Below are 27,076 nucleotides of genomic sequence, written 5' to 3' on the forward strand. Positions count from 1 at the left end.
GCTTCCAAGATACGAAGTAACCTCGATAGCATAACATACAAAAAAGAATCGCATTAGGAGATGCAGTAGTAATGTGGCAAAATTTTTTTTTCCATCTGTAGAGATGTAGAACTTCGGTATGAACTTCCATCAGATGTAGCCAATGTGAGGATTACCAAAATTTTCATGTAAAGGATAGACAAAGACTTCACTAATCTCTGTTATCCCTCATTATGTCTGTTTGTAGGAGGGAAAGTAAATTTCGAAGTAAACTTTTAAAAGACTGTACGTTTATATCCGTTTCAGGTTTAATCCTCCTCCATAGAAAACCCCACTGCAGTTAGCATGGTAAACTTCCCCCGTTCACACTTTCCCATAAGATGTCCATGGCGGTGACCAAACTTCCAGAAGTATATCCTAGTCGTGGCTTTAGGTACGGTGTTAACAGCTCGCGGAATAGCTCCTTATCCATAAACTTGAATGCATTTCTAATATCTCCCAAGTGACAGTATGACTACCATTCTCCTAATGTGGGACTCTGGCGACATGTTAGGGACGATGTCAACTCCCAGGTATCTCTCGCACACAGATTCCTGCAGCTTATTTCTTGTTAGAAGATATTCATATCGACATCTTTCACTGTGTCCTATCCTCACTGCTTTACATTCGCTGGGGTTGACCTTAATCAACCACGTATATGACCAACTTCAGAGTCTGTTTAGGTCCCCTTGTAATTTGGCGCAATCCTCCTCGCTTCTTATCTTTCCTTACGATCATTGCATCATCTGCAAACATGTTTAGATAGTAGTCCATACCTTCTGCCAAGTCGTTCACATCAAGGAGTAATGGTCCCAGAAGAGAACCTAAGGCACTCCTCCCATTTCGAGAAGGCTCCTCGAAGATGCGTCCTCTGTTCTCTTCCTCTAAGATTCTGTCCCTGTTAGTCCTGCCTGGTGATGCACCTTCCTCACCAGCCTTCCGCACGGGTAAGAGTCAAATGCTTTCTGGCGGTCCAAACATACACAATCCACCTAACCTTACCTTTTGTCTGAGGAAAAGCTCACGCTTTCGTAGCAATCTAAAAAAAAAAAAAAAGAATATCTTTCCACATGACCTACTTTCCATAAAACAGTGCTGCGCTGTCTCTCACACAGGTAATTTCTACTGTGTAGGGAGTCATCCATTTTCTTTTTGATTATTTCCTCCAGTACCTCACAGACCACACTCGCCAGGGAGACTAGTCTGTAGTTCAGCGCCTCTCCCCGTTCTCCTTTTCTTGTAGATGAATACTGACGTTCACCTTCTTCTACTCACTTAGCACTTTGCCCCGCACCAGCGACATCCTGGACAATACGTTCAAGTGGCTTGTCTATTGTCATCTGCACAGAACATCACTGGGACCATGAGCCTTAGACGGGTCTTAATAAGATCCAATAATATGCTTCTAATGTCTTTTCTAGACTTCTCAATGCTTTTTAAAACGTCCTTCCGTGTGGTGTGTGTGTGTGTGTGTGTGTGTGTGTGTGTGTGTGTGTGTGTGTGTGTCAAGAGCGATGGAGGATGGGCAGGAGAAACACACGGTCATCCAAGGTAACGCCGCTTATCCTGGGAAACAATGCAAAATGTATAGACAAATGTGGTCCGAGTGTGGGCAGCAGGAGGCCGAGTCGACCAAGCGGCACATCTGATTCACTAGTGTAGAAAATCCCATAATGGCAGCACTTACTCTGCTCTGCCTTACCTGCGCCGGGTAATGGACATCGCTTCTACTCTTAAGTCATTAGCATTTCCAAGATATTAAAGAGAATCGGAACCCCTCCGCCTACCCGCCAGACAGCCATTATCTCACCTGAGGCTCTGATGAATCATGAAGAGTGTTGGATGGACGTGTGCCGCACTCGGCACCGACTCACTGCAAGGGCCGAAGGAGGAGGATGAGGTACGCACGAGTCCCAGTTCATAATGTAGATACTTGGGGAATCGATGGACGGCAGCGGCCATAAGGAGGGAGGCGCCTTGTCCTTCGTCACTGCCACCGAGTATAAACATCAGGGACCCTCCTCACAACTGTCTGCAGCAACCGGGGACCCCTCACATCAGTCTACAGTGACCAGGGACCCCTCACAACAGTCTATAGTGACCACAGACCCCTCACAACTGTCTACAGTGACGAGGGAGCCCTCATAACTGTCTATAGCCATCAGAGACCCCACACAACCGTGAAAAGCCACCAGGGACCCCTCACAACTGTTTACAGAGACACCTCAAAACTGTCTACAGCCACCAGGGATCCCTCATAACTGTCTACAGACAATAAGGACCCCTCACAACTGTCTACAGACACCAGGAACCCCTTACAACTCTCTACAGACATCAGAGACCCCTCACACCCATGTACAGGTGCCAGGGACCCCTCACAATTATCTACAGACACCTGGGGCCCTCACAACCGTGAAAAAGTCATAAGGGACCCCTTATAACTGTCTACAGACACCAGGGACCTCTCGTAACTGTCTATAGCCCCCAGGGACCCCTCACCACCATGTACAGCCGCCAGGGACCTCTCACTACAGTGTACAGCCACCAGGGACCCCTCACTACCATGTGCACCAGCAGCAGGATCACAGAGGTCAAGGACACTACCCTTACCCCACTCACCACCGACGCCTGTATAGGTGACCACCTCAGGTATAGTTCATGGACGGTTTCTGACGATGAATATTATCCCCCCCTCTCTCTCTCTCTCTCTCTCTCTCTCTCTCTCTCTCTCTGGTTAGATATGTATCTGTCTATCTATTTAGCTAACGAGCTATCTATCGCAGCCTGAAGCAGCATGGAGGGTAATGAATACGTTCAAAATGATCCCAACTGTCATTAAGAACATTCGGAGTTGACAGACATCATCAGGTGCGGTCCACTTCTCTCTCTCTCTCTCTCTCTCTCTCTCTCTCTCTCTCTCTCTCTCTCTCTCTCTCTCTCTCTCTCTCTCTCACTATCATCTGCATATAGCTACTCCTGTTGTCATCCCCTTCCCCCTTACCTACCGACCTTCCTTCCTCCTCTCCCTCTTTCCTTATCCTCTTGTTTTTCCCCTTCCTTGTTACCTTCCTTCCATCTTTCCCTCCTTCCTTCCTTCCTTTCTCTACCCCCCCCCCACCTTTCCATTCATTCCCTCCCTCCTTCTTTCCCTCCTTCCTTCCTTCCTTTCTCTCCTCCCCCCCCTTTTCATTCATTCCCTCCCTCCCTTCCTTCCTTCCTCATCCTCTTGGCCTCAGGAGCTAACCGCCCCCCCTCCCACCAATCCCCTAGTGGCGTGTCTATGTCAACTGTCGCCCAAGTACAGCAGCTCTTCTGGGGGGGGGGGGGGGGGGGAGGCGAGAGGGGGGATGGGGTGTCTTCAAATTTCTGGGTGTAAACAAAGGGGAGGGAGGAGGGAGGGAGGTGAGGTGATGTGGGTGGTAAGGGGGTAGGTGGGGTATCCCCAGGCCGGTGTATCGGAGATGGCATTGATTTGCGTGGGTGTGGCCGGGTGCCGTGTGAGGCCGTGGTTAACATATCAAGCCGTGTTTACTTATTCGGTGGGTGGGTTTACGAGGCGCCATTGTTACGAGGGCGTGATTTGTGCGTGGCTCCCCCTGGGTAGTTACGCGGACTGGGTTGACTTACTCGGCCCTGTCATGATGTCCAATGGTAGGTTGTCACTCCCCGGTTTTTCATTAGCATTTTTGTCTTAATTTAGATTAGGGGATCGTAATTCAGGTCTTAACCACAGTCCGACACCAGCAGCCTCATTATTCCGGTTTACACTTGTGGCCCGTGTCGTCGTCCAGATGCGACGGACCTTCGTGCAGGCCACCTGTCGTTCCCCAACGCCAAAATTGGGCCCTTTCCCTCTGTAATCGGCATAGCTGTGTTTCCTTTGTTAATGGTTTATTCTGTGAACTCCCCCCAGCGCAACGCTTGATTAGGCGAGTTATGAACGGGGTAAAGAACGGCCTGGACTCTACGGGGGGGCGGGGGGTGTTTGGAGAGGGGGGAGGAGGGGGAGGAGGGGGGGTCTGTCCTCGAGCAAGACGGAGCGGGCCACTTGCGCCCCTCCGTCTTAGCAGCAGTGGTCGCGCGGGCCATCATCACCATCACACGGGTTCAACAGCTGGAAGTGAAATTTACGCGGTCCTTGTTCAAAGTCCCTGGTAACTCCTGGTACTTCCTCACCCTAGAGAAGTACATGGTAACTCCTGGTACCTCCTCACCCTAGAGAAGTACATGGTAACCCCTGGTACCTCCTCACCCTAGAGAAGTACATGGTAACCCCTGGTACCTCCTCACCCTAGAGAAGTACATGGTAACTCCTGGTACCTCCTCACCCTAGAGAAGTACATGGTAACCCCTGGTACCTCCTCACCCTAAAGAAGTACATGGTAACTCCTGGTACCTCCTCACCCTAGAGAAGTACATGGTAACTCCTGGTACCCCCTCACCCTAGAGAAGTACATGGTAACCCCTGGTACCTCCTCACCCTAGAGAAGTACATGGTAACTCCTGGTACCTCCTCACCCTAGAGAAGTACATGGTAACTCCTGGTACCTCCTCACCCTAGAGAAGTACATGGTAACTCCTGGTACTTCCTCACCCTAAAGAAGTACATGGTAACTCCTGGTACCTCCTCACCCTAGAGAAGTACATGGTAACCCCTGGTACCTCCTCACCCTAGAGAAGTACATGGTAACTCCTGGTACCTCCTCACCCTAGAGAAGTACATGGTAACCCCTGGTACCTCCTCACCCTAGAGAAGTACATGGTAACTCCTGGTACCTCCTCACCCTAGAGAAGTACATGGTAACCCCTGGTACCTCCTCACCCTAAAGAAGTACATGGTAACTCCTGGTACTTCCTCACCCTAGAGAAGTACATGGTAACTCCTGGTACCCCCTCACCCTAGAGAAGTACATGGTAACCCCTGGTACCTCCTCACCCTAGAGAAGTACATGGTAACTCCTGGTACCTCCTCGCCCTAGAGAAGTACATGGTAATCCCTGGTACCTCCTCACCCTAGAGAAGTACATGGTAACTCTTGGTACCTCCTCACCCAAGGGAAGTACAAGGTCAGCAACGTAGACTTTTAGTTAACAAAATAAAGAGGATCGACTTAAGTGTATGAGGGAAAAGACTCAGACAGTTTTAGACCGATATAAAGAAGCGAAGACATTAGAGTGAGTTGACTTGTGCGTCGGCCCAGTGTGCGCTGGGAGCGGCACGGCTGACCATCACTTGCCCGGACGACCAAAAATAGACACAACTTTCCCAGTTTAACTGACGTTCAGCCAAGACGTGGCGGAGTATTGCATCACTCCAACTATACGATGGCTTTAAATGCCAGGGTGCACGGTGCTGCCCCAGCTCCCGTACTGGCGCTGCTGGCGTGGGAAGAGGTGGAGGAAGACGGTGGTAAGCAGTGGTACGGTGTGGGGGAAAGGGTTGTCGAGTTGTGGCCAACAATGGTACGGTGTGGTAGTGGTGGCAGAGAGGTTTGTGGAGCCGTGGGGTAGCAGTGGTGGAGTGAGATAAGGGTGGTGTTGATAGCTGTGGACTCATAGTATCTGTGGTCGGGCATGGTAGTGGTGTGAAGTTACTGAACTCATAGTGTGTGGTAGGTGTGGTAGGCTAAGGCTCGGGTGGTAGTGTTATCATACCAATGGTGGTGGTTGTGGTGGTAGCTGTGATGTGGGTTGTGAGCAGCGCTGAGGGACAGGGTAGATAACAGGAGACTTGATAGTCCATGACGAGCTTATCTGATGTAGGACAACAATTGTGTCCTCAGAACATAATCTATTGGAGACAAGAAGGCACCTCCCTACCCACCACAACCTTCTGACTCAAGAACTAGCTGGAAGATGGCTAATAGAGAGAACACCATATCTGTAGCAAGTACACTACCATGGAAAGTTTATAGGAAAGTGGGACTAGGAATACTACCCTGCTCTGACGCTTCTGTGAAATTTTGTGGTGAGGAGGATCAGATCTCAGTAACAAATCGTATCTTAACGTGTATTTTAAACACGTGTTTTTCATTCTCAAACAGGTGTATCTTGTGATCTCTCACATCACAGCAATATTGCATGTGTCTTGCAATGATCTAAAGTAATTAATCGTCCTCGTATCAACATCTTTTAGTTTTCCTGGAAATTCTACACCTAAAAAGATTTCAAAATTCTCTATGCTAGTATTACATTTTTCTTTTAATCCCAAACTATACTTTTCTAGACGTTAAGTCTATCTCATTTGAGGAAATTTTCATGCGAAATTAATTTGTATTTTGAATAATCAAATATTCTCTGTGTGTAAGTTTCTGTATTTTGGGGGGAAGTTTTTTAAGATTTCTGAGCCTTTCCTCATAAAGAATATTTCTGAGTAAAGGAATTATTCTGTTGTTCTTTGATCAATATATCAGTGACCAGACGTCTGTCTGATCAGTGTGTCCTAAGTGATGTCTGACCTGTGTGTTTGTTAAGTGTGTCTTTGCACTTCTTTGGTCATCCAACCTCACGTATCTTTCTCAAGGCTCCTCGTCTCCTCTCTGAGAATATACCCACTCTCTCTCTCTCTCTCTCTCTCTCTCTCTCTCTCTCTCCCTCTCTCTCTCTCTCTCTCTCTCTCTCTCTCAAGGGTACGTATCCTACTCGCAAACTTACTCCGCATCTTTTAAACAAATGCGTCAGCGCCTCCTGGCTTAATGCAGTTTACATTACTGATGTCCTGGGCGCATTTTGGCAAAGATGACCTTAAGAGTGATGTATCATCATGTTGTTTTCTTTGGAATTATGTACAGTGAACTTGACGAGTTTGTGGACACTGTCACCGTGCCTCAGGGAAGCTTGGTGATCTCTCTACCTGTAAGCAGCACCATGTTTGATATGTTACTGCCACGCGTTGGTTTCACGGCCATCTGATTTCTAAAGCACTCTCTATTGGAAGTGACTAGTCTGTCTCCCTCGTAGTCACCTCGGATGACATTACAGATGATTGGCTCAAGTTTCACGGATCTACATTCACTGCCTCTTTTCTTTCAACCTGACGTGTATTTTCTTCGCGTTTAGGAACATCTTATTTATCAAATCACGTACAGTGAGTCATAGCTACGACCATCATTCTACGTATCTTGGTTACTTTTCGATTTCCTTTACGTAAAGCATAACACAGCTACTTGCCATATGTAATCTACCTCTACGTAAACCATTACCTTCTTGTATCGCTGATTTGATACCCCCTCACACGGCACTCGACCCCCATTCCTCCGTTCTCCCGCCCAAACGCCAACTCTGGCACTTTGGGGGAGTTTAGAGGTTATCCCTGAGTGGCTTCTTTACTGACCTATCCCCGGGACGTGTATTGCTCCCCTGGCTAGGGTGTCTCCAGCTGTGCTATTGTCCTATTGCTCCAACTTCTCCCGTCTTCAAACTCTTTGAAACTCTCCTTAACTCCCACTGTCTCAAATACTTAGAATCCCAGTCTTTTCTTTCTGATCACAATACGGCTTTCGCGGTACAAGGTCTACCTGGGGTGGTGTTCTCGCCTGTGTGAGTCATCTCTGGTCCTCCTCTCTGAAGAATGTCGGTGGATCGTTCTTCGAGGCCCTCAACTCTTTAAAGCATTTGAGGGATTGCCATAAATCTTTGCTATCTAAACGCCTTCCTTTTGGCATTTCCATTTCTCTGTGTTCTTAGATACATGGCTTCCTCTCTGATCATTCCATTGTAGTAGTTATTGATGAAACGACTTTCTCCTCTTGCTCTATCAGCAGTGATCTTCCTTAGGGGTTCATCTTATCCCCGACCCTCTTTCGTCTGTCCAAAGAGGATCTCTTTTCAACAACTAATCCTTCTTACTCTTACACTCATGATTCCACTCTCCATTCTTCAACTCACTTCTCCGACCCTCGTTCCTCCAATACTCGTTCTCTCTCATACTGAACATACCTTCTCTCCTAATTCGGACTTGTGCAATATCTCGCACAGGGGAAGCAGTAACTTGGGTATGTTCAGCAACAGAGTTAAGAATGAATATCTACCTACATCTCTTTCCAATATTACTCAAATCCCTTTGTTTCCCCACAGTTCATCCTCGGTATTTCATAAACAAGTCAGACATAATCATATCCTCCACTCTATCCGTGGAAACCCACATGATCAACATCAAAAATGAAGTTTGCTTCCGGAAAGCTGAGGGTGTTTTAAAGGCAATCACAATCATCCTACTTGTAAGCAGGTCTTTCATATCTACGGGGGTTGTGTTCGACCCCTATATGCAGTACTGTTCATATATTCGGCATGGTTCTTCCTCCACCTCTTCATCTGCCAGTGAGGAATCATGAGCTTTCCGTCTCACCAAATCTCCAGGCACCATCTCTCTCCAACCACCATCCTCTGTCCGCCATGAAGTTGGTTCTTTTTCCCTATTTGACAGACATCATTCGGGTTACTGTTCTCTCTCTCTATCCCTATCTCTCTCTCTCTCTCTCTCTCTCTCTCTCTCTCTCTCTCTCTCTCTCTCTCTCTCTCTCTCTCTCTCGTCATCTGCATGTATCCCTACCACCAAAGTTTGGGCCCATAGTACGTATCTAGCCGCTGCTTCCCATAGTTTATGTGTGGAGACCAGCCATACGAGGATGAACTCTTTCTTACCTAGAGGAACTCTCCTTCCTCTAACTTTTCTCACCTTCGTGAATCAGTCCCACGGACACCTGAGGAGCTGGGATTAATTTCTTCCTTCGTTTTCTCTATATCCATTTTCCTCCGGGATGGCCATGAGTGACCCATCCAATCCCAGTGCCATGTCGGTCACTATCAAAGAAAATGAACCAAGTTCTTATTATTCCTGACGTATATAAAGTTTTATCTGATACAAATGATGATGTAAGTTCATTTCGTCCCAAGTTCAGACCCGCGACGCTGGTGAAGAAAAAATAATAAAAGAAAAATGTTACTCTGTGAGGCAGGTTACCTGGACTGCCAATTCCTAACGACACTAAGGGTCAGGTCGACGACATCTGGCCTAATTCCGGCGCCACGAATGACCTTACCCACGAATGACCTTACCCACGAATGGCATTACCCACGGATGACCTTACCCACGAATGACCTTACCCACGAATGACCTTACCCACGAATGACCTTACCCACGGATGACCTTACCCACGAATGACCTTACCTACGGATGACCTTACCCACGAATGGCATTACCCACGGATGACCTTACCCACGAATGACATTACCCACGGATGACCTTACCCACGAATGACCTTACCCACGAATGGCATTACCCACGGATGACCTTACCCACGAATGACCTTACCTACGGATGACCTTACCCACGAATGGCATTACCCACGGATGACCTTACCCACGAATGACATTACCCACGGATGACCTTACCCACGAATGACCTTACCCACGGATGACCTTACCCACGAATGACATTACCCACGGATGACCTTACCCACGAATGATATTACCCACGGATGACCTTACCCACGAATGACCTTACCCACGGATGACCTTACCCACGAATGATATTAGCCACGGATGACCTTACCCACGAATGACCTTACCCACGGATGACCTTACCCACGAATGACTTTCCCCACGAATGATATTACCCACGTACGACAATACCCACGGATGACCTTCCCCACGAATGACCTTACCCACGAATGACCTTACCTGACCCACCTAACGACTGTCTGCTTGGCTCAGTATGACCTGATCCTTCTTTGGTCCTAATACATATTAATATTTTTTTGTTTTCGTTCAGAATTATGGCTAAGCGAGCCACACCAGCTCTATTTAGATATAAGCAGTCCTTAATAACAAGGTTATCTACTCTGTATTGTCTATTTAGATATAGGCAGTCCTTAATAACAAGGTTATCTACTCTGTATTGTCTATTTAGATATAGGCAGTCCTTAATAACAAGGTTATCTACTCTGTATTGTCTATTTAGATATAGGCAGTCCTTAATAACAAGGTTATCTACTCTGTATTGTCTATTTAGATATAGGCAGTCCTTAATAACAAGGTTATCTACTCTGTATTGTCTATTTAGATATAGGCAGTCCTTAATAACAAGGTTATCTACTCTGTACTGTCTATTTAGATATAAGCAGTCCTTAATAACAAGGTTATCTACTGGTTATCCAATTTTTCATAGTCTACGAAATCATCCTCATAGTTCATACAAATACTTTCGGTTCTTTTTTTTCCAAATGGTTTACATTCTATTCAAATTTTATCACGCCTGGGAAGTATCCGCGCCACCATAATAATCTTCTGCAGGGAACACTATGCTTACCAATGAGGGCCATGTACTCTCTTAGGATCGTGAGGGCCCTACACTCTAAACTAGGATCGTGAGGGCCCTATACTCTCTTAGGATTGTGAGGGTCCCTACACTCTAACCTAGGATCGTGAGGGCCCTACACTCTAACCTAGGATCATTAGGGCCCTGTACTCTCTTAGGATCGTGAGGGCCCTACACTCTAACCTCAGATCGTGAGGGCCCTACACTCTAACCTCAGATCGTGAGGGCCCTACATCCTCTTAGGATCGTGAGGGCCCTACACTCTCTTAGGATCGTGAGGGCCCTACACTCTAATCTAGGATCATTAGGGTCCTATACTCTCTTAGGATTGTGAGGGTCCCTACACTCTAACCTAGGATCGTGAGGGCCCTACACTCTAACCTAGGATCATTAGGGCCCTATACTCTCTTAGCATTGTGAGGGCCCACACTCTCCTAAGATCGTGAGGGCCCTACGCTCTCCTAACATCGTGAGGGCCCTTCATGCTCATGGGATCATGACGTTCCTTCACTCTCCTTGGATCGTGAGGGCCCCATACTCTCCCACGATCGTAAGGGCCCCTACTCACCCAGGATCGTAAGGGCCCCTACTCATCTAGGATCGTGAGGGCTCCATACTCTCCTAGGATCGTGAGGGCCCCATACTCTCCTAGGATCGTAAGGGCCCCTACTCACCTAGGATCGTAAGGGCCCCTAGTCACCTAGGATCGTAAGGGCCCCTACTCACCTAGGATCGTGAGGGCTCCATACTCTCCTAGGATCGTGAGGGCCCCTACTCACCTACGATCGTGAGGGCTCCACACTCTCCTAGGATTGTGAGGGCCATACACTCTCCTAGGATCGTGAGGGGCCCCTCAGACTCCTAGGATTTCTCTTGCTTTACTCAGAACAGGGTTTCCAAACTTTTGAATCTGTTGACCCCATCACAGATTTATTGAGCCTTTCATCCACCCCCAATCACATACTCCGTAGGATATATATATATATATATATATATATATATATATATATATATATATATATTTATTTATTTTGCTTTGTCGCTGTCTCCCGCGTTTGCGAGGTAGCGCAAGGAAACAGACGAAAGAAATGGCCCAACCCACCCCCATACACACGTATATACATACACGTCCACACACGCAAATATACATACCTATACATCTCAATGTACACATATATATACACACACAGACACATACATATATACCCATGCACACAATTCACACTGTCTGCCTTTATTCATTTCCATCGCCACCTCGCCACACATGGAATACCATCCCCCTCCCCCCTCATGTGTGCGAGGTAGCGCTAGGAAAAGACAACAAAAGCCTCATTCGTTCACACTCAGTCTCTAGCTGTCATGCAATGATGCCCAAAACCACAGTTCCCTTTCCACATCCAGGCCCCCCACAACTTTCCATGGTTTACACCAGACGCTTCACATGCCCTGATTCAATCCACTGTCTATATATATATATATATATATATATATATATATATATATATATATATATATATATATATATATATATATATATACATATATATATCCCCCTCATACATATTCATTTCTCGAGTTAGCGAGGTAGCGTTAAGAACAGAGGAAGGACTGAGCCTTAGAGGGAATATCCTCACTAAGCCCCCTTCTTTGTTCCTTCTTTTGGAAAATCATACATATATATATATATATATATATATATATATATATATATATATATATATATATATATATATATATATATATAAAGAAAATCAGCAAAACTGAACAAGTGCAGGACAAAACTACGTAGTTCATGGAAAATGCCGTACAGATGATGTTTACATCCTTGATAACATGGACGGGCCTAATGGTAATCATTAAGTCACAATCCTCCATATGATTATACGAAGAATACAAACTTACCTACTTTGCTCTTCCTTTATTTCATATACGATTAATCATTGACACTTTTAAAGTTAAACTTTCTGACTCCTTAGAATTTTATCGACTCACCTGTCGAACCCCAGAGACTTCTCGACCCCCTGAACAGTTCCATCGACCTCTGGGAGGTCTAATAACGACCACACTGGGAACCACTAACCCAGAACAACGTTGTTCGTGCTTGTCTAAATGGCAACGACAGTGTAGTCACTGTGTTGGTGGTGGTGGGATTGTGGTACTACTGAAGCTGTTGTGGTGGTGGATGGGTTGTGGTAGCAATGGCACGGAGATGGTGGTGGAGGTGGTAGGGTTGTGGTCGTACTGGTGGTGGTGGTGGTGGTAGTAGGGTTGTGGTGGCACTGGAGGTGTGGTGGGGTTGTGGTGTCACTAGAGCTGTGGTGGTGGTGGGGTTACGGGTAGGCGGTGAATGATCCACCCAGGTGGGTGCGCTGTGGCTGGGGAGCAACAGTAAACTCACCAACCCACTCACCCACCCACCCAACAGGTGGGCGGCAAGTGAACAGGACCCGCCCAACCAGCAGAGCAAGGGGTAGGTGGCAACTAGCTGGAAAAAAAAGATCCATCCCTTCACCCACCCACGGGTGGGCAGCAGGTGGGCAGAGCCCACCCAACCGTCAGCATGTGCCAGTCAGCTAGACGGATCAAGGCTCGGGTTCCAGAAGGCTAAACCCACTGATTGCTAATGGGTTAAGTCCCTTTGTGGAAGGAATGCACCTCTTCTATTTTGGGTCTTTGGCTCAATCAGGTTTTCTTTACACTGATCCAATTACGAGAAGGGTGGTATTATCTGGGGTAAAGGGGGGGGGGGTATGTGTGTGTGTGTGTACGTGTGGGGGGTGGGGGGTGTTAGGAAGGTGTGTACCCACCCCCACACACTCCCTCCCACTATGTCTCCAGCACCTCCACACTCACACTTTACCTTCAGAAATTACCAGCCATTGTAGGCAGCACGATGTCCCCCAGCCAGTGCTCTGGAGGGCCCTATGTTCCAGCCCTCGCTCACGCAAGACTTCCTAGCGCGACCCCGATCGCTCACTGGCCCACTACACACACTACACACACACACACACACACACACACACACACACACACACATACCCACTGGCCTACCACTCTCCGGCCACTCCTTCGCCCATCCCATCCGTTCGCTAACCCACTCTGCCCATTTTCCCTCCCGATTCATCCATTGGCCCACTCTACCTGCTGCCCCACCCGTCCCGCCCAACGCACCAGCTGCCCTATCCTGCCCGTCAGCCCATCTGCCCCACTAGCGCTCCCCATCCACTAGTTCGCCCTCCCACCTCCACCCACGCATCAACTCCTCCCCCACCTACGCATCACCTACCCCCCTCCATCCAGGCATCACCTCCTCTTCCACCCACGCATCACCTACCCACCTCCACCCTCACATCACCTCCCCCTCCACCCACGCATCACTTCCCCCTCCACCCACGCATCACCTCCCCCTTCCACCCACGTATCACCTCCCCCCTCCACCCACGCATCACCTCCCCCCTCCACCCACGCATCACCTCCCCCTCCACCCACGCATCACCTCCCCCCTCCACCCACGCATCACCTCCCCCTCCACCCACACATCATCTCCTCCCATCCCCGCCACTATCTCCGATAACACAGGCTGGCACATCTGACACTTGCTTCGCCTGACACAGACGGTTCGCCTGACACAGGTGGTTCGTCTGACTCAGGTGGGTCGCCTGACACAGTTGCTTTTATCTGACACAGGTGGTTCGCTTGGCACAGGTGGTTCGTCTGACACAGATGGTTCTCCCCACTTGACGCCTCACCAGCTTTGTTCTCCCTCTCATCCCTCCCTACCAGCTGTCTTCGCTCCCTTCCTCTCTTCCCGCCAGCTCCCTTCTCTCCCTATTGTCTCTATCTCCCCATCATTCGTCTCATCAGCCTCTCTCTCTCCCCCATCTACACTGTCATCTCTCCCCTCTCTCTCACACCTCCACCTACGGTCTAACTCCCAACTCTCCCACCCCTGCTGCTCTCTCTCTCTCTCTCTCTCTCTCTCTCTCTCTCTCTCTCTCTCTCTCTCTCTCTCTCTCTCTCTCTCTCTCTCTCTCTCTCACCCCGTGAGCAGTCTCCACCCCCACTACCATGCCCCCAAATAAGAGGCTCTACCGTTGTTGACAGGTATGTAAGACCTTGATCTGTGTGGGTCAGTGCCATGTGTGGCCCTGGCCCGGCATCAGTGCCATATATATGGCCCTGGACCTGGCCAAGGGGCTGTGGATACGACTGTCATGGCCACCTCTCTCCCAGAGCGACACCCATCCAGCCACACACACACACACACACACTTTACATCCTTGAGTTTGATGGCTGGGCGACTTAAGGCCACACACCGACTTATAAAACACAGGCAAGAGCCGATAAAGACGAGTTCCCCGGCGAGATAAACCATCGAATGGCTCCCCCAACTTACGGCCCTGGCTGGTGCTCCGAAGATTTCCTCCAAGTGCTCTTCAAACCCACTTAGATTTACACTATTCCCAAGTGAGGGGAGAGGGGAGAGAGAGAGAGAGAGAGAGAGAGAGAGAGAGAGAGAGAGAGAGAGAGAGAGAGAGAGAGAGAGAGAGTAGGGGGGGCTACTGCCTGTCCAGTCGACTAGCCACAGTCACGTCATATGATTCAGCTGTATTCTTACCTTCCCACTTTCGTCCCACCGAAAATCCACCTAGCCACTCCACCCACACACACCACTGTTCCCTCTCATTAGCCTCAGATCCCGAAAGTTTTAATAGGCAATTGGTCGTCCGAGGAAATCTGTAAAACAAGTGGGACTGCAGATAAAAGATGCAAGTTGGAAGGCCTGCAATTGTGCCATCTGTAACGCAATGCTCGCCAGATAAACGACAGGATAGCTTCTTTCTTTAACTCTCTATATTAACGCTGGCGACCATTTTAACCAGCGGGTTCCTGGGTTGGCCAGATGTACCGTGCTGTCTGTACCGCACTGACTGTGGTTGGTGTACCCTCCTTGATCACGATGGTTGTAATCCCTTCGAGTCAAAGGTACGGACCCCCCGGAGCACGACGGTACGATCCCACAGCGCGACGGTACGGTCTTAAAGCACGACGGTACGGTCCTTAAGCATGACGGTACGGTCTAACGCACGACGGTACGATCCTACAGCGCGAAGGTACGGTCTAAAGCACGACGGTACGATCCTCGAGCATGACGGTTCAGTCTTACAGCAAGATGGTACGATCCTTGAGCATAACGGTACAGCCTTTTGCACGACGGTACGATCCTACAGTACAAGGGTACGGTCTAAAGTACGACGGTACGGTCCTAAAACACGACGGTAAGATTCTGGAGTACAACGGTACGATCTTAAAGCATGACGTTACAATCCTGGAGCACGACGGTACGATCCTGGTGCACGACTGTTCGATCCTTGAACTCGACGGTACGATTGCAGTGCATGACGGTACGATCCTTGAACTCGACGGTACGATTGCAGTGCATGACGGTACGATCCTTGAACTCGACGGTACGATCCTGGTGCATGACGGTACGATCCTTGAACTCGACAGTACGATTGTAGTGCATGACGGTACGATCCTTGAACTCGACGGTACGATTGCAGTGCATGACGGTACGATCCTTGAACTCGACGGTACGATTGTAGTGCATGACGGTACGATCCTTGAACTCGACGGTACGATTGTAGTGCATGACGGTACGATCCTTGAACTCGAAGGTTCAGTGACCAGGCTCCGGAACACCTGTATATACAACCGCAGACATATAACACCTGTGACACAACACCTGTACAGATGGGCTGCACAGCAACACCTGTAACAACGGAATACCTGTGGGAAATGAGACCCCTTGAGCAACGTAAGAGCAACACCTGCAACACTATGAGAAACACAATACTGCTGCACTGAGAAACAACACCTGTAGCCATTGAAACAACATCTGCAACACTATGAGAAACACACCTGCTACGCTGTGAGAAACAACACCTGCAACACTATGAGAAACACAACACCTGCAACACTAAGAAAAACATAACACCTGCATCACTATGAGACACACAACACCTGCAGCACTGTGAGAAACAACACCTGTAGCAACACCTGCGCAAATTCTAAAGCTGAATGCGTCGTGGTCAGGAACGCTAACACCGAGGGAGTGCCCTTGTAAGATGATGTAATCCTCCTCGGTTTTCCACTTCCTTATTGACCTCTGCATCATCTGCAAATACGTTCAGGTACGTGTGGGTAGCCGGGTCGCCCGCTGTGGAAAGACTTCTAAACTCAACCTCAGATTTCTCACATATCCTCACAACATCATCGTGTACAACACTTCCCTTTGGATCCCTGAACTCTCTAACTGGGTTGTGAGATGGGGTGCGAGTCGGGTGGGCGACGTTGCTCAAAGCCACAGGTACCGACGGACATCTTAGTCAGCCGGAGCTTCGCGGACCTGTCGTGGATCAGGAACACAAGTGACCAACATTCACCAGCTTTCCTACCTGCCGCTGGCATGGCACAGTGTCCATTACAGCCAGCGATTTGGCCCACCTGTGATCGGCACCTTACGCGTCAACAGAATCCCTCTAACATCTCAGAAAATGGAGCCATAGTTAATATATCGTACTTGGGTTGCGTCGGGACTACTTGGGGTTTCGGAGCAGTCAGGTGTTCCTACTGTATAGGTTCCACCTGGGACCCGGTGTCGCAGTTCGGGGATCCAAGTCTCATCTCCTGTAGCCAGACGAGATGTAAAATTGGGCTGCTTGGGCATCATGCATTTCTAGGAGCTTGCGACCTGAGGCAACCCTGTGGTGTCGATCCTGAGCACGGAGGAGTCTGGCGTTCCATCCTGACGTACCTCAGACAATGGATAATGGTCATGAATCATGGTCACAATTCCTCCATATGATATTCCAACTTCAGCTTCTTTTCATACCTCCTATCTTCTGCCTTCCATCTGAATTGTTTACTCCACTTCCTCTCTCTTCCTCTGGTCTATCATTCATCTTATATTTTCGATTCCTTCTTGACTGTACGTGTAATAGCCTGCCTCAGTATACCCCCTCTGGCTACAGAACTCCACAGTGAACATAATCGTTACTGGTCGACCCCTATGTCTAGATCATATCTACCAATTCTCATTGCTTTTTCCATCATAGACGCCGCATTTCATACATCTCCAGCCTCGAGGTGTCTTTTCATCTGTATATCTTCATTCTCCACCCTCTCCTCCCTAGCTGGAATATAATCTTTCAGTCCAAAAATCATCCACAGTTTCCATCTATCAACCTCCCGTTTCCCTAGTGTTGTTAATATTAGCGCAACCCACCTGTCAGCTGATTCCTAAGGCGCTGTCTTGCCAACCTCCTTCATGTAATCTGGAAATCTCCATATTTGCTAACACGCTCTGACCCTGAACACCTCCTTCACATTTCTAAACCTTCCATCTAACAAAGCCTGGTTGTCCTGTCCCTTAAACTGCACATTGCTTTCTCCACGACTCCACGATTTCGTATAGACCTCTGTTCCTGTATCCCCGGGTCCCTGTTTCACTACATCTGTTAAGTACTCTTTATTTCTTCTGTTCGTCAGGCCCAGAACTTGCTCCTGTTCGTCTCCCTCTAACAGTTTCTGGTCTCTGTTTTATACCCAGGATAATCAGGGATGATCCTTTCTGATCTTCTAACCTGATGCTTTGCATTCACTAAGCCTTCTTTTCTTCTGGTTACATTCCTTCTCAATCCCTTCAGCTGAATAAAGCTTGGACTTCTTCATTTCATTCACCGAGCCTTCATTCTACTGGTAACATTCCTACTCAATCCCTTCAGGTGAATTCAGCTTTGACTTCCTCTTGCTTCTGAGGACACTTATGATCCCTGATTTCGTTCTTCAGTTCCTTATTTTCCCTTCTCTAACCTCTGGTCCTGTTTCCCCTATAACTACCAACAATTTTCCACCACTCTTATGGTTCCACATCATCTACTGTGTAATTCTCTCTCTCTCTCTCTCTCTCTCTCTCTCTCTCTCTCTCTCTCTCTCTCTCTCTCTCTCTCTCTCTCTCTCTCTCTCTCTCACCTTTCCTTCACTCAGCTCCTCACACCAGACCGAGACACAACTGTGTGGTCGCTGTAATTTACCTGGTCTGACTTCACCTCTGATATTTGTGTGTGTGTGTGTGTGTGTGTGTGTGTGTGTGTGTGTGTGTGTGTGTGTAAACATGTCTTTTTAACTGTGAATTCCTTGTTTTTTTCCTTTCTTTTTATACACGAAATGTTTCTCGGCCTCAGCGAGAGAGCGCCAAAGACAGACAAATGAGCCTTACAGGATAAAATTATCGCTTGCTTACTTCCTCTGCTCTTTCTTTGGAATATTACATATATAAAACCTCCTAAAAATACATAATACATAAAGATACATACAAATATCTTAATTCCACATCTTTCTCTTACCTTATCTTTACTCGATCAAACCACCTCACACCACATATTGCCCTCAAACATTTCATGTTCGACACATGCTTCACTCTCCCCTACACGTCCTCATTTATAGCCACTGCCTCACATCCACATTACACTGTTGGATCTGCTATTCCTGCATCTTCGCCCTCCCTAATAACGAACTCTCATTCCACACACATTCTTCAGTTCTCCCAGAACCTTCGCCCCCTCAACCACCCTACAACTCACCTCCGCTTCCGTGGTCCCATTCGCCGCCACGTCCATTCCTCCCACGTGTCTAAAAACACTTGGCTTCCTCCAGCTTCTCTCCATTCAAGCTAACTCGTTTTTGTCGGAGTGTGAGGGAGTGGGAGAGGCAAGACTCAGACTGGGGACAGACATCTCTCACGTTCACTGTTGTTATCTCACTGAGTGTCAGGGTCACCCGCACCAAGACCATTATGCAAATACAACATTAGATCTCTCATCTCTCTCTCTCTCTCTCTCTCTCTCTCTCTCTCTCTCTCTCTCTCTCTCTCTCTCTCTCTCTCTCTCTCTCTCTCTCATGCTTTGCACCAGACCAGACGTGCACTCACTCCCTTGCCTCTCGGAGTGAAGGAGGGATCTTATGAAAGTCTAATTGTTTAGTTGGAGGTGCAGGCAGCCCGGGCAAGTGGGACTGGCCAGGGCAGCCACCTCCCTCCCTTCCTCCTCACACACACACACACACACACACACACACACACACACACGCAACCTCGATATGTAAACAATTTATGACGTGGGAAAGAGAGTCATCTCGTAAAAACGAGGAAAATATATCCGATAAACAAGAATATGTCTCCATGTATCAGCCATATACATGTGATCAAGATATGACATGTTAAGATATTTGGGTGGAGCAGTCCACTTGCTGGTCATGGGGATCATCCACCAGCGCAGGTGGAGCAGTCAATCAACTTCCTAGGCATGTGGATCATCAGAAAGTACAGGTGGAGCAGTCAGTCCACTTGCTGAGCGTGTGGATCATCAGAAAGTACAGGTGGAGCAGTCAGTCCACTTCCTGGACATGTGGATCATAAGCTAAAACTGGTGGTGCAATCTATCTGCTTGTTTTTCATGTGGATCATTAGCAACCACAAGTGGAGCAGTCAGCCCACGTAATGGCTACGTGGATCATCAGCCAGCACAGGTGGAGCACTCAATCCACTTGCATGCCAAGTGGATCATCAGCTGGCAAAGGTGGAGCAGTCTACATGTGTTGATGACTGTGGGCAGTAGAGGGAAAGGCTGAGTAAGGTCCTGCCCCCTAGTGTGTCAGGGGAAGGGTTGGGTAAGGTCCTGCCCCCTAGTGTGTCAGGGGAAGGACTGGGTCAGGTCCTGCCCCCTAGTGTGTCAGGGGAAGGGTTGGGTAAGGTCCTGCCCCCTAGTGTGTCAGGGGAAGGACTGGGTCAGGTCCTGCCCCCTAGTGTGTCAGGGGAAGGGTTGGGTAAGGTCCTGCCCCCTAGTGTGTCAGGGGAAGGGTTGGGTAAGGTCCTGCCCCCTAGTGTGTCAGGGGAAGGGTTGGGTAAGGTCCTGCCCCCTAGTGGGTCAGGGGAAGGGTTGGGTAAGGTCCTGCCCCCTAGTGTGTCAGGGGAAGGGTTGGTTAAGGTCCTACCCCCTAGTGGGTCAGGGGAAGGGCTGGGTAAGGTCCTGCCCCCTAGTGTGTCAGGGGAAGGGCTGGGTAAGGTCCTGCCCCCTAGTGTGTCAGGGGAAGGGCTGGGTAAGGTCCTGCCCCCTAGTGTGTCAGGGGAAGGGCTGGGTAAGGTCCTGCCCCCTAGTGTGTCAGGGGAAGGGCTGGGTAAGGTTCTGCCCCCAAGTGTGTCAGGGGAAGGGCTGGGTAAGATCTTGTTACCGGTCGTCCTCTCTGTATTATTACATATTGACCGCCCTAATGGGCACGGTCATGTATTATGTATTACATATGTATTATGTAAGTAGGGATGACGTCGACACGAACGTGAATCCACACTGTACATTTACCAACCACACACACACACACACACACACACACACTCAATATGCCATATCACTTACACACCCTCTAACCTTCGTCTCTTTACGTCATATATATTGCTATATATTGATCCAACTCATCCCTAATATATATATATATATATATATATATATATATATATATATATATATATATATATATATATATATATATATATATATATATATATATATATATAGTGCCATTGTACAAAGGCAAAGGGGATAAGAGTGAGTGCTCAAATTACAGAGGTATAAGTTTGTTGAGTATTCCTGGTAAATTATATGGGAGGGTATTGATTGAGAGGGTGAAGGCATGTACAGAGCATCAGATTGGGGAAGAGCAGTGCGGTTTCAGAAGTGGTAGAGGATGTGTGGATCAGGTGTTTGCTTTGAAGAATGTATGTGAGAAATACTTAGAAAAGCAAATGGATTTGTATGTAGCATTTATGGATCTGGAGAAGGCATATGATAGAGTTGATAGAGATGCTCTGTGGAAGGTATTAAGAATATATGGTGTGGGAGGAAAGTTGTTAGAAGCAGTGAAAAGTTTTTATCGAGGATGTAAGGCATGTGTACGTGTAGGAAGACAGGAAAGTGATTGGTTCTCAGTGAATGTAGGTTTGCGGCAGGGGTGTGTGATGTCTCCATGGTTGTTTAATTTGTTTATGGATGGGGTTGTTAGGGAGGTAAATGCAAGAGTCCTGGAAAGAGGGGCAAGTATGAAGTCTGTTGGGGATGAGAGAGCTTGGGAAGTGAGTCAGTTGTTGTTCGCTGATGATACAGCGCTGGTGGCTGATTCATGTGAGAAACTGCAGAAGCTGGTGACTGAGTTTGGTAAAGTGTGTGGAAGAAGAAAGTTAAGAGTAAATGTGAATAAGAGCAAGGTTATTAGGTACAGTAGGGGTGAGGGTCAAGTCAATTGGGAGGTGAGTTTGAATGGAGAAAAACTGGAGGAAGTGAAGTGTTTTAGATATCTGGGAGTGGATCTGTCAGCGGATGGAACCATGGAAGCGGAAGTGGATCATAGGGTGGGGGAGGGGGCGAAAATTTTGGGAGCCTTGAAAAAATGTGTGGAAGTCGAGAACATTATCTCGGAAAGCAAAAATGGGTATGTTTGAAGGAATAGTGGTTCCAACAATGTTGTATGGTTGCGAGGCGTGGGCTATGGATAGAGATGTGCGCAGGAGGATGGATGTGCTGGAAATGAGATGTTTGAGGACAATGTGTGGTGTGAGGTGGTTTGATCGAGTGAGTAACGTAAGGGTAAGAGAGATGTGTGGAAATAAAAAGAGCGTGGTTGAGAGAGCAGAAGAGGGTGTTTTGAAATGGTTTGGGCACATGGAGAGAATGAGTGAGGAAAGATTGACCAAGAGGATATATGTGTCGGAGGTGGAGGGAACGAGGAGAAGAGGGAGACCAAATTGGAGGTGGAAAGATGGAGTGAAAAAGATTTTGTGTGATCGGGGCCTGAACATGCAGGAGGGTGAAAGGAGGGCAAGGAATAGAGTGAATTGGAGCGATGTGGTATACAGGGGTTGACGTGCTGTCAGTGGATTGAATCAAGGCATGTGAAGCGTCTGGGGTAAACCATGGAAAGCTGTGTAGGTATGTATATTTGCGTGTGTGGACGTATGTACATGTGTATGGGGGGGGGGGGGGTTGGGCCATTTCTTTCGTCTGTTTCCTTGCGCTACCTCGCAAACGCGGGAGACAGCGACAAAGTATAAAAAAAAAAAAAAAAAATATATATATATATATATATATATATATAATTGCAGGGAAAAAATGCAATTGAGTGGGAGATGTATAAAAGAAAGAGACAGGAGGTCAAGAGAAAGGTGCAAGAGGTGAAAAAAAGGGCAAATGAGAGTTGGGGTGAGAGAGTATCATTAAATTTTAGGGAGAATAAAAAGATGTTCTGGAAGGAGGTAAATAAAGTGCGTAAGACAAGGGAGCAAATGGGAACTTCAGTGAAGGGCGCAAATGGGGAGGTGATAACAAGTAGTGGTGATGTGAGAAGGAGATGGAGTGAGTATTTTGAAGGTTTGTTGAATGTGTTTGATGATAGAGTGGCAGATATAGGGTGTTTTGGTCGAGGTGGTGTGCAAAGTGAGAGGGTTAGGGAAAATGATTTGGTAAACAGAGAAGAGGTAGTAAAAGCTTTGCGGAAGATGAAAGCCGGCAAGGCAGCAGGTTTGGATGGTATTGTAGTGGAATTTATTAAAAAAGGGGGTGACTGTATTGTTGACTGGTTGGTAAGGTTATTTAATGTATGTATGACTCATGGTGAGGTGCCTGAGGATTGGCGGAATGCGTGCATAGTGCCATTGTACAAAGGCAAAGGGGATAAGGGTGAGTGCTCAAATTACAGAGGTATAAGTTTGTTGAGTATTCCTGTTAAATTATATGGGAGGGTATTGATTTGAGAGGGTGAAGGCATGTACAGAGCATCAGATTGGGGAAGAGCAGTGTGGTTTCAGAAGTGGTAGAGGATGTGTGGATCAGGTGTTTCCTTTGAAGAATGTATGTGAGAAATACTTAGAAAAGCAAATGGATTTGTATGTAGCATTTATGGATCTGGAGAAGGCATATGATAGAGTTGATAGAGATGCTCTGTGGAAGGTATTAAGAATATATGGTGTGGGAGGCAAGTTGTTAGAAGCAGTGAAAAGTTTTTATCGAGGATGTAAGGCATGTGTACGTGTAGGAAGACAGGAAAGTGATTGGTTCTCAGTGAATGTAGGTTTGCGGCAGGGGTGTGTGATGTCTCCATGGCTGTTTAATTTGTTTATGGATGGGGTTGTTAGGGAGGTGAATGCAAGAGTTTTGGAAAGAGGGGCAAGTATGAAGTCTGTTGGGGATGAGAGAGCTTGGGAAGTGAGTCAGTTGTTGTTCGCTGATGATACAGCGCTGGTGGCTGATTCATGTGAGAAACTGCAGAAGCTGGTGACTGAGTTTGGTAAAGTGTGTGAAAGAAGAAAGTTAAGAGTAAATGTGAATAAGAGCAAGGTTATTAGGTACAGTAGGGGTGAGGGTCAAGTCAATTGGGAGGTGAGTTTGAATGGAGAAAAACTGGAGGAAGTAAAGTGTTTTAGATATCTGGGAGTGGATCTGGCAGCGGATGGAACCATGGAAGCGGAAGTGGATCATAGGATGGGGGAGGGGGCGAAAATTCTGGGAGCCTTGAAGAATGTGTGGAAGTCGAGAACATTATCTCGGAAAGCAAAAATGGGTATGTTTGAAGGAATAGTGGTTCCAACAATGTTGTATGGTTGCGAGGCGTGGGCTATGGATAGAGTTGTGCGCAGGAGGATGGATGTGCTGGAAATGAGATGTTTGAGGACAATGTGTGGTGTGAGGTGGTTTGATCGAGTAAGTAACGTAAGGGTAAGAGAGATGTGTGGAAATAAAAAGAGCGTGGTTGAGAGAGCAGAAGAGGGTGTTTTGAAATGGTTTGGGCACATGGAGAGAATGAGTGAGGAAAGATTGACCAAGAGGATATATGTGTCGGAGGTGGAGGGAACGAGGAGAAGAGGGAGACCAAATTGGAGGTGGAAAGATGGAGTGAAAAAGATTTTGTGTGATCGGGGCCTGAACATGCAGGAGGGTGAAAGGAGGGCAAGGAATAGAGTGAATTGGAGCGATGTGGTATACCGGGGTTGACGTGCTGTCAGTGGATTGAATTAGGGCATGTGAAGCGTCTGGGGTAAACCATGGAAAGCTGTGTAGGTATGTATATTTGCGTGTGTGGACGTATGTATATACATGTGTATGGGGGTGGGTTGGGCCATTTCTTTCGTCTGTTTCCTTGCGCTACCTCGCAAACGCGGGAGACAGCGACAAAGCAAAAAAAAAGAAAAAATATATATATGTATATATATATATATATATATATATATATATATATATATATATATATATATATATATATATATATATATATATATATATATCCCTGGGGATAGGGGATTAAGAATACTTCCCACGTATTCCCTGCGTGTCGTAGAAGGCGACTAAAAGGGGAGGGAGCGGGAGGCTGGAAATCCTCCCCTCTCGTTTTTTTTTAATTTTCCAAAAGAAGGAACAGAGGGGGGCCAGGTGAGGATATTCCACAAAGGCCCAGTCCTCTGTTCTTAACGCTACCTCGCTAACGCGGGAAATGGCGAATAGTTTGAAAGAAAGAATATATATATATATATATATATATATATATATATATATATATATATATATATATATATATATATTCTTTCTTTTCTTATATATATATATATATATATATATATATATATATATATATATATATATATATATATATATATATATATATATATATTCCATATTATTCGCCATCTCCCGCGTTAGCGAGGTAGCGTTAAGAACAGAGGACTGAGCCTTTGAGTGAAATCCTTACTTGGCCCCATTCTCTGTTCCTTCTTTTAGAAAATCAAAAACGAGAGGGGAGCATTTCCTGAGCCAGGCACCCAATATATCGACCAACCAACCTATAGGGGAGGATGAACAGCTGGGTTGATTGTGGACCGGCTGTAGCAACCAGGGTTCGAGCTTACGCGCTCGACCCAGGGCGGCTCCTGAATGCTACATGCTACATCTCTGACAGGAGCACGAACTGTAGACACCGATATAGTGTCAGTTCAAGGGCTGGGGGGCCTGACATCTGCTGGATGAGTTGGCGATCTCATCCGCCGGCTGACTTTTCAACTTGAAATTTCTGCATCCAACTGGAGGATGAGGTGGGGGGGGGGGGGGAGGAGGGGGAGTAACCGTGCACCTGACTGTCTCCTGATGGTGGTGCACCTGACTGTCTCCTGATGGTGGTGCACCTGACTGTCTCCTGATGGTGGGGCACCTGACTGTCTCCTGATGGTGGGGCATCCGACTGTCTCCTGATGGTGGGGCACCCGTCTCTCTTCTCCACCCCCGTCCTTGTATGGCACAACAGATCAGTGGAGACAGGTACCTGTCTGCTCCCGTCTCCTTGGTGTGGTTCTGATGAGCTTGAGCCTCTCTGTCAGCAGGTTCAGAAAGTTTCTGTCCAAAGCCTGAGGTGGGTGGAGGTGGAGGGAGATTCTGGGTATACTGCTACCCCAGAAATAGAAAAAGTTCTCTTCTGTACGTCCGTGTTCTGGGAGTACCATCTGTTTACCACAGTGGTGCAGCATAGAGAACAGACCACCCCTCCTGTCTGTCTCTCCTGGATGGTGTCTTGATCCGACGGGTCGGGGCGTCCAGAGTTATGTGTATGTCTGGAATTATGTATTTTGAGAGGTTCTCTGTTTCTCTGTGACTTGGTTGTGTGGACTGTGGTCCGTGTCATCCACGGGAGCGGCTACAGTGAGTACTAGGCTGTGTGGACTGTGGTCCGTGTCATCCACGGGAGCGGCTACAGTAAGTACTTGGCTGTGTGGACTGTGGTCCGTGTCATCCACGGGAGCGGCTACAGTGAGTACTTAGCTGTGTGGACTGTGGTCCGTGTCATCCACGGGAGCGGCTACAGTGAGTACTTAGCTGTGTGGACTGTGGTCTGTGTCATCCACGGGAGCGGCTACAGTGAGTACTTGAGGTTGCTGCTCCTGAAGGATCATCATGGGTGATGTTCATACAAGTCGAGGTTCAGCAAGCGGTCTCAGGCGAGACGCCATCGGTGCGAGGTAGGGTGAGGTCGTAGTCCCCTTCGTCAGGTGCACTCATAACACTGCTCTCTTTACAAGCTTCTCTAAGATCTCTTTCATATTCGCCATTTCCCGCGCTAGCAAGGTAGCGTTAATAACAGAGGACTGAGCCTATGAGGGAATATCCTCACTTGGCCCCCTTCTCTGTTCCTTCTTTTGGAAAGGTAGAAACTGTAGGAGAGGATTTCCAGTCTCCCGCTCCCTCCGCTTCTAGTCGCCTGCTACGACACGCTGGGAATACGTGGGAAGTATTCTTTCTCCCCTATCCCAAGGGATGATATATATATATATATATATATATATATATATATATATATATATATATATATATATATATATATATATATATATATATATACTTGTCCGCCACTTCTTGCGGAGATCCCGCATTCCTTGACATCTCTAACCGTCATGTATAATGCACCGAAACCACAGCTTCCTATCCACAATCAGGCCCTATAAACCATTCCATGGTTCCACTCGGCCGTTTCACATGTCCTGGTTCAGTTCACACTCTGCACGTCGCCCCTCGTATACCATAAAACAGTACCCAACCTCCTTCCGTTGATCTGGCAGCCTCTACCTGTACCTGTACCCAACACCTGCCAGGCCAGG

The 27,076-nt window shown here is 47.5% G+C and overlaps 1 protein-coding gene across 2 annotated transcripts in view; it reads left to right on the forward strand.

The window, feature by feature from the left end:
* The window catches only part of LOC139765013 (uncharacterized), a 166,347-nt gene that overhangs the window by 83,511 nt on the left and 55,760 nt on the right, over positions 1–27,076 (forward strand). The gene's annotated exons all lie outside the window — the stretch shown is intronic.

This window comes from Panulirus ornatus, chromosome 52 (assembly GCF_036320965.1).
Source record: "Panulirus ornatus isolate Po-2019 chromosome 52, ASM3632096v1, whole genome shotgun sequence".
NCBI lineage: Eukaryota > Metazoa > Arthropoda > Malacostraca > Decapoda > Palinuridae > Panulirus > Panulirus ornatus.